The sequence below is a fragment of the Salmo trutta genome, chromosome 35 (genome assembly GCF_901001165.1).
Source record: "Salmo trutta chromosome 35, fSalTru1.1, whole genome shotgun sequence".
In the NCBI taxonomy this organism is placed as follows: domain Eukaryota; kingdom Metazoa; phylum Chordata; class Actinopteri; order Salmoniformes; family Salmonidae; genus Salmo; species Salmo trutta.
In genome coordinates this window covers 3100991-3110776 of record NC_042991.1, presented here as the reverse complement: position 1 = coordinate 3110776, position 9786 = coordinate 3100991, and positions in this window count along the sequence as shown.

Sequence of the window (9786 nt, the reverse complement as noted above, 5' to 3'; positions counted from 1 at the left end):
CGTAAGCTTGAGTTCATTTGCACACAAAACGTCATACAATAATGGAAAGACGTGTGTTGTCCTTGACAGAGAAGAGCTCCAACTTCTTAATCACAACCTAAATTTTGTCCCGCACGTTGAATACAGTTGCAGAGTCCCTGTAATCCTAGATTCTGATCATTCAGGCAAGAAGAAACATGACCCAGACAGGCCAGTCGTGTGAAAATCTCGTCGTCATGCAAGCGGACAGACAAGTTAAAATTATGGTCATGATAGAAAACTTTAAGCTTGTTTCAATAAAAAAAAGAAATGTGTCAATACTTTGCCCCTTGATGACCAGCGCACTTCTGTATGTTGTAAAAGCGTTACATGGTCACTGCCCATATCTTTGCACAATGCAGAAAATACATGAGAATTCAGGGGCATATGAACATATTACCTTTCTATACCCAACATCTGCCCTGGCCGACTCAGCAAGTAGAGCTCTTGGGGGAGTTATAGGAAAAACGAAAACACTCAAAGATCTTGGTTATGCCACGTATTGAAAACTGTAACAGACATGCGTGTGCCCTGTCTGGACTATTCAGCAGGAGTGTGGGGTGCTAAGAGGTATTTCAAAAATGAACATGTTCATAACAGAGCAGTACGTTACTTTTTAGGTGTCCATAAGTTTGCACATATACCTATTGCAATAACAGTGGATATGGGCTGGGAACCCTGTGAGGTGAGATACAAGGCATGTATGGTGAGACTTTGGAATAGACTGCTGGATATGCCAACTACCAGAATAGCTAGTAAAGTTTTTCAATGGGATCTATCCATGGGGGGAGCCTGGGCAACTGAAATGTCTGACATTTTTCAACAGTGACTGTGAACATCTGTATGAAAACCAAATTAAGGGAGAGATAGATATGATTAAAAAACAACTGCTAATGCAATATGAAAAAAAATGGGTGGAGGAGATTAATCATAAACCCAAATTGAGAACCTTTTGTTTGATTAAGGTTGAATTCGTGTGTGAGAGATACAGTATGTATAACCTACCTAAAAACAAGAGATTGCTGTGTGCACAGGTATTGTGGTGAAATGGAAGAGGAAAGCCTATGTAACTATTGTGACCTTGAAGAAATAAAGAATGAAACTCATTTTATCCTCTTTTCTACCACGATATACGCTTGCTTTTATTTCAGAAAGCACACCAGATGTACCTGTGGCTGAGTGATGAGGAGAAATTGAAATGTTTTTTTGTCCATTGTGTATTTCCGTTTGCAGAATATTTACATAAAGCATGGAGTAAAAGAAAAAGGTCTACCTATAATTAAAGAGTACAAATATTTATCTTCTATATGTGTGTGTATTTAGATTGTGTATAGGCTTGTCTACCATATCCATCTATTCTTTGTGTCAGACTGGGTTCAAGTGACTTCTGTTTATTTTTTAAATCTGTATTTATTTGTGTGTTTATGGCATGTATGTATGTATGTATGTATGTATGTATGTATGTATGTATGTATGTATGTACACTGCTCAAAAAAATAAAGAGAACACTTAAACAACACAATGTAACTCCAAGTCAATCACACTTCTGTCAAATCAAACTGTCCACTTAGGAAGCAACACTGATTGACAATAAATTTCACATGCTGTTGTGCAAATGGAATAGACAACAGGTGGAAATTATAGGCAATTAGCAAGACACCCCCAATAAAGGAGTGGTTCTGCAGGTGGACCACAGACCACTTCTCAGTTCCTATGCTTCCTGGCTGATGTTTTGGTCACATTTGAATGCTGGCGGTGCTTTCACTCTAGTGGTAGCATGAGACGGAGTCTACAACCCACACAAGTGACTCAGGTAGTGCAGGTCATCCAGGCTGCGGCAAGAAGGTTTGCTGTGTCTGTCAGCGTAGTGTCCAGAGCATGGAGGCGCTACCAGGAGACAGGCCAGTACATCAGGAGACGTGAAGGAGGCCGTAGGAGGGCAACAACCCAGCAGCAGGACCGCTACCTCCGCCTTTGTGCTAGGAGGAGCAGGAGGAGCACTGCCAGAGCCCTGCAAAATGACCTCCAGCAGGCCACAAATGTGCATGTGTCTGCTCAAACGGTCAGAAACAGACTCCATGAGGGTGGTATGAGGGCCCAACGTCCACAGGTGGGGGTTGTGCTTACAGCCCAACACCGTGCAGGTCGTTTTGCATTTGCCAGAGAACACTAAGATTGGCAAATTCGCCACTGGCGCCCTGTGCTCTTCACAGATGAAAGCAGGTTCACACTGAGCACATGTGACAGACGTGACAGAGTCTGGAGACCCTGTGGAGAACGTTCTGCTGCCTGCAACATCCTCCAGCATGACCGGTTTGCCGGTGGGTCAGTCATGGTGTGGGGTGGCATTTCTTTGGGGGGCCGCACAGCCCTCCATGTGCTCGCCAGAGGTAGCCTGACTGCCATTAGGTACCGAGATGAGATTCTCAGACCCCTTGTGAGACCATATGCTGGTGCGGTTGGCCCTGGGTTCCTCCTAATGCAAGACAATGCTAGACCTCATGTGGCTGGAGTGTGTCAGCAGTTCCTGCAAGAGGAAGGCATTGATGCTATGGACTGGCCCGCCCGTTCCCCAGACCTGAATCCAATTGAGCACATCTGGGACATCATGTCTCGCTCCATCCACCAACGCTACGTTGCACCACAGACTGTCCAGGAGTTGGCGGATGCTTTAGTCCAGGTCTGGGAGGAGATCCCTCAGGAGACCACCTCATCAGGAGCATGCCCAGGCGTTGTAGGGAGGTCATACAGGCAAGTGGAGGCCACACACACTAGTGAGTCTCATTTTGACTTGTTTTAAGGACATTACATCAAAGTTGGATCAGCCTGTAGTGTGGTTTTCCACTTTAATTTTGAGTGTGACTCCAAATCCAGACCTCCATGGGTTGATAAATTGGATTTCCATTGATTATTTTTGCGTGATTATTTCATTCATTCAGATCTACAATGTGTTATTTTAGAGTTCCCTTTATTTTTTGAGCACTGTATGTATGTATGTATGTGTGTGTATGTGTATGTACAGTTGGAGTCGGAAGGTTACATACACCTTTGCCAAGTTCATTTAAACTCAGTTTTTTACAATTCCTGACATTTAATCCTAGTAAAACTGACCTGTCTTAGGTCAGTTGGGATCACCAGTTTATTTTAAATATGTGAAATTTCAGAACAAATGTAGACAGAATTATTTATTTCTGCTTTATTTCTTTCATCACATTCTCAGTGGATCAGAAGTTTAAATACACTAAATTAGTATTTGGTAGCATTGCCTTTAAATTGTTTGACTTTGGTCAAATGTTTTGGGTGAATTTTGGCCCATTCCTCCTGACAGAGCTGGTGTAACTGAGTCAGGTTTCTATGCCTCCTTGCTCGCAAACACTTTTTCAGTTCTGCCCACAAATTTTCTATAGGATTGAGGTCAGGGCTTTGTGATGGCCACTCCAATACCTTGACTTTATTGTCCTTAAGTCATTTTGCCACAACTTTGGAAGTATGCTTGGGGTCATTGTCCATTTGTAAGACCCATTTGCGACCAAGCTTTAACTTCCTGACTGATGTCCTGAGATGTTGCTTCAATATATCCACATAACTTTCTTTCCTCATGATGTTATCTATTTTGTGAAGTGCACCAGTCCCTCTTGCAGCAATGCACCCCCACAACATGATGCTGCCACCCCTGTGCTTCATGGTTGGGATGCTGTTCTTCGGGTTGCAAGCATCCCCCTTTTTCCTCCAATCATAAGAATGGTAATTATGGCCAAACAGTTCTATTTTTCTTTCATCAGACCAGAGGACATTTCTCCAAAAAGTACGATCTTTGTCCCCATGTACAGTTGCAAACCGTAGTCTGGCTTTTTTCTGGCAGTTTTGGAGCAGTGGATTCGTCCTTGCTGAGCAGCCTTTCAGGTTATGTCAATATAGGACTAGTTTTACTGTGGATAAAGATTATTTTGTACATGTTTCCTCCAGCATCTTCACAAGGTCCTTTGCTGTTGTTCTGGGATTGATTTGCATTTTTTGCACCAAAGTACGTTCATCTCTAGGAGAGTGAACGCATCTCCTTCCTGAGCGGTATGACGGCTGTGGGGTCCCATGGTGTTTATACTTGCGTACTATTGTTTGTACAGATGAACGTGGTACCTTCAGGCGTTTGGAAATTGCTCCCAAAGATGAACCAGACTTGTGGAGGTCTACAATTGTTTTTTAGGTCTTGGCTGATTTCTTTTGATTTTCATATGATGTCAAGCAATGAGGCACAGAGTTTGAAGGTAGGCCTTGAAGTCCATCCACAGGTAAACCTCAAATTGACTCAAATTATGTCAATTAGCCTATCAGAAGCTTCTAAAGCCATGACATCATTTTCTGGAATTTTCCAAGCTGTTTAAAGGCACAGTCAACTGAGTGTATGTAAACTTCTGACCCACTGGAATTGTGATACAGTGAATTATATGTGAAATAATCTGTTTGTAAATAATTGTTGGAAAAATTACTTGTGTCATGCACAAAGTAGATGTTGTAACCGACTTGCCAAAACTATAGTTTGTTAACAATACATTTGTGGAGTGGTTGAAAAAGGAGTTTTAATGACTACAACCTAAGTGTATGTAAACTTCCGATTTCAACTATGTGTGTGTGTATATATGTATGTATATTATTTTACTGCTCTAGGGATGTAATTATTGTCTGTGCAACAGCTGTCATGTTGAGTGCTCATAATGGATATTTATTTTAACTCAGAACACTAAAGACAAAATACCTAACAAACGGCCAACAGTTCTGTCAGGTAACAGATAACTAAACAGAAAATAACTACCCACAAACACAGGTGGAAAAAAAAAACCTACTTAAGTATGATCTCCAATTAGAGACAACGAGGACCAGCTGCCTTTAATTGGAGATCATCCCCCCAAAAAACAACATTGAAATAGAAAACTAGACCCTAAACATAGAACTGGAAAACATAGAAAAACACAAAACACCCCCTGTCACGCCCTGACCTACTCTACCATAGAAAACAACATCTTACTATGCTCAGGATGTGACAGTCTGGATAACCTTATTGACTACTATGTATTGATGTATTGTATTTTTTTCACACTATAAGATGTGCAATGCAGAGAACGGCGGAAGAAGAATTATCATTGAATTACCATAGTGAGTTGTAATGTTTGTTAATGTGTCAATTAATCCCATAAGGGATGGGTTGCCAATTGGCGATTTGACACGAAAATACATTTTAATTAATTCATTCATTCATTTAATTCATTCAGGTAGTAGCAGTACTACCAGTAGAGCTGGTATGTGTCTCTGTGGAAGAGGGCTTTACTTTTTTTTGACCATTTATCAATTTTAGAGCAAACGGAATGAGCAGCAGCTACGTTTGGCTACATACGGAGCGTTATTTTCTATTTTATTTCACCTTTATTTAACCAGGTAGGCTAGTTGAGAACAAGTTGTCATTTACAACTGTGACCTGGCCAAGATAAAGCAAAAAAGTGTGACACAAACAACAACACAAATTTACAAATGGAATAAACAAACATACAGTCAATAATACAATAGAAAAAGTATATATACAGTGTGTGCAAATGAGGTAAGATAAGGGAGGTAAGGCAATAAATAGGCCATAGTGGCGAAATAATTTCAATTTAGCAATTAAACACAGGAGTGATAGATATGCAGAAATGAATGTGCAAGTAGAGATACTGGGGTGCAAAGAAGCAAACAAATATAAATAAATAAATAACAGTATGGGGATGAGGTAGCTGGATGGGCTATTTACAGATGGGCTATGTACAGGTTCAGTTATCTGTGAGCTGCTCTGACAGCTGGTGCTTAAAGTTAGTGAGGGAGATATGAGTCTCCAGCTTCAGTGATTTTTGCAATTCGTTCCAGTCATTGGCAGCAGAGAACTGGAAGGAAAGGCAGCCAAAGTAGGAGTTCGCTTTGGGGGTGACCAGTGAAATATACCTGCTGGAGCACGTGCTACGGGTGGGTGTTGCTATGGTGACCAGTGAGCTGAGATATGGTGGGTCTTTACCTAAGTCTTTACCAAAGACTTATAGATGACCTGGAGCCAGTGGGTTTAGCGACGAATATGAAGCGAGGGCCATCCAGCGTGAGCATACAGGTTGCAGTGGTGGGTAGTATATGGGACTTTGGTGACAAAACGGATGGCACTGTGATAGATTGCATCCAATTTGCTGAGTAGTGTGTTTTAGGCTATTTTGTAAATGACATCACCGAAGTCAAGGATCTGCAGGCAAGTCCGTTTTACGAGGGTATGTTTGGCAGCATGAGTGAAGGATGCTTTGTTGCAAAATAGGAAGCCGATTCTAGATTTAATTTTGGATTGGAGATGCTTAATGTGAGTCTGGAAGGAGAGTTTACAGTCTAACCAGACACCTAGGTATTTGTAGTTGTCCACATATTCTAAGTCAGAACCGTCCAGAGTAGTGATGCTAGTCGGGCGGGCAGGTGCGAGCAGCAATCGGTTGAAGAGCATGCACTTCGTTTTACTTGCATTTAAGAGCAGTTGGAGGCCACAGAAGGAGAGTTGTATGGCATTGAAGCTCGTCTGGAGGTTAGTTAACACAGTGTCCAAAGAAGGGCCAGAAGTATACAGAATGGTGTCTGCATAGAGGTGGATCAGAGGATCACCAGCAGCAAGAGCGACATGATGTATACAGAGAAAAGAGTTTTCCTGAGAATTGAACCCTGTGGTACCCCCATAGAGACTGCCAGAGGTCCGGACAACAGGCCCTCCGATTTGACACAATGAACTCAGTCTGAGAAGTAGTTGGGGAACCTGGCGAGGCAGTCATTTGAAAAACCAAGGCTGTTGAGTCTGCCGATAAGAATGTGATGATTGACAGAGTCGAAAGCCTTGGCCAGGTCGATGAATACAGCTGCACAGCATTGTCTCTTATCGATGGCGGTTATGATATCGTTTAGGACCTTGAGCATGGCTGAGGTGCACCCATGACCAACGGAAACCAGACTGAAGGTACGGTGGGATTAGAAATGGTTGGTGATCTGTTTGTTAACTTGGCTTTCGAAGACCTTAGAAAGGCAGGGTAGGATAGATATAGGTCTGTAGCAGTTTGGGTCTAGAGTGTCTCCCCCTTTGAAGAGGGGGATGACTGTGGCAGCTTTCCAATCTTTGGGGATCTCAGATGATACGAAAGAGAGGTTGAACAGGCTAGTAATAGGGGTTGCAACAATTTTGGCTAATCATTTTAGAAAGAGAGGGTCCAGATTGTCTAGCCCAGCTGATTTGTAGGGGTCCAGATTTTGCAGCTCTTTCAGAACATCAGCTATCTGGATTTGGGTGAAGGAGAAATGGGGAGGCTTGGGCGGGTTGCTGTGGGTGGTGAAGGGCTGTTGACTGGGGTAGGGGTAGCCAGGTGGAAAGCATGGCCAGCCATAGAAAGTGCTTATTGAAATTCTCAATTATAGTGGATTTATCAATGGTTACAGTGTTTCGAGAGCATCCTGTCGGGCTGTATCACCGCCTGGTACAGCAGCTGCTCTGCCCATAACCGGAAGGCTCTCCAGAGGGTAGTGAGGTCTGCACAACCCATCACCGGGGGCAAACTACCTGCCCTCCAGGACACCTACACCACCCGATGTCACAGGAAGGCCAAAAAGATCATCAAGGACAACAACCACCCGAGCCACTGCTTGTTCACCCCGCTATCATCCAGAAGGCTAGGTCAGTACAGGTGCATCAAAGCGGGGACCGAGAGACTGAAAAACAGCTTATATCTCAAGGCCATTAGACTGTTAAACAGCCATCACTAACATTGAGTGGCTGCTGCCAACATACTGACTCAACTCCAACCACTTAAATAATGGAAAAATGTATGTAATCAATTTATCAACAGCCACTTTTAACAATGCCACTTTGTATAATGTTTTCATACCCTACATTACTCATCTCATATGTATATACTGTACGCTACACCATCTACTGCATCTTGCCATCTTGATGTAATGTATCACTAGCCACTTTAAACAATGCCACTTCATATAATGTTTTCATACCCTACATTACTCATCTCATATGTATGTACTGTACTCTTACCATCTACTGCATCTTGCCTATGACGTTCGGCAATCACTCATTTATATAGTTTTATGTACATATTCGTATTCATTCCTTTACGCTTGTGTGTATAAGGTAGTTGTTGTGGAATTGTTAGGTTATATTACTTGTTAGATATTACTGCATGGTCGGAACTAGAAGCACAAGCATTTCGCTACACTTGCATTAACATCTGCTAAGCATGTGTATGTGACAAATAAATTTGATTTGATATGGATGAGCAATGACAAAGCGGCATAGGCAAGATGCAATAGAAGGTATAAAATACAATATATACACGTGAGATGAGTAATGCAGGATATGTAAACATTATTAAAGTGGCATTATTAATAAAAATAGTTTAAACTTTTAAATGATATAAGATACTTGTATGTTCATAAATGTGTAATATTACGATTATTTATTTGAATTGCGCGCCTCCAATTTCACCGGATGTTGTCGACAGGTGTCCCGCTGACGGGACGCCTATCCCCTTAAGAACAAATTCTTATTTACAATGACGGCTTACTCTGGCCAAACCCCGACGACACTGGGCCAATTGTGTCCCGCCGTATGGGACTCCCAATCACGGCCCGATGTGATACAGCCTGGATTGCTACATAGCGATCATAACAAATACAACTCTTATGGTTTCTCATGACAAATAAGTTGGCATACACTAGGCAGCTCTCTACTCTCACAAGCCAATTTTGACGTATGATTTCGGCTTCAGACTTAAGCAGAAATCCAAACTCTTGCGGTATGGTAGCTCAATGTACGGTAGTTGCATAGTAAGAAATTTAAGAAAAAAACAGCTCAATCAAAACTGTCTAACCTAAAGCGTTTGACACACCCACTGCTTTCCACACACCCACTAATTTCCTTTCGACACACCCACTCACCCATACGCTGGACGCCATGCAAAGCCCCACGTGGGGTTGTCATAATATCCATAAAACCTAGACAAAGGGTTCCAATCGTTTGTCCACTATTCATGTTTCCCATAGGGAATTTTTAAAACACTTAAAATAAGAGCTGTGTTTCGTGTCGGATTACCCTGGCGTGATGTTTTGATAACCATGTAAATCTTTCTCGGAAAAGGTGACTTTTATCAATATATTTGCCTCAATTTACTCTGAATCGAAAATGCTAATTAGTATCAAAGTAGACATCATGCAAACCTACAAATCCTTGCAAGCTCCTGCATGTCATCTTTAGCTGACACCTTTGCTAACAGGTATTGTGTCAATTTAAAACTTGCACAAGACAGTGCACATAATTATTCATTACTAAATTTAGTTAACTCTTACATCTAGACGTTCCGCTAGCGGAACACCTGCTCCAATAGCCAATGATGGGCGTGGCGCGAATTACAAATTCCTCAAAAATACAAAAAATTCCATTATTCAAACATATGACTATTTTACACCATTTTAAAGACAAGACTCTCCTTTATCTAACCACACTGTCCGATTTCAAAAAGGCTTTACAATGAAAGAAAAACATTAGATTATGTCAGCAGAGTACCCAGCCAGAAATAATCTGACACCCATTTTTCAAACTAGCATATAATGTCACATAAATCCAAACCACAGCAAAATGCAGCACTAACCTTTGATGATCTTCATCAGATGACACCCCTAGGGCATTATGTTATACATGCATGTTTTGTTCAATCAAGTTCA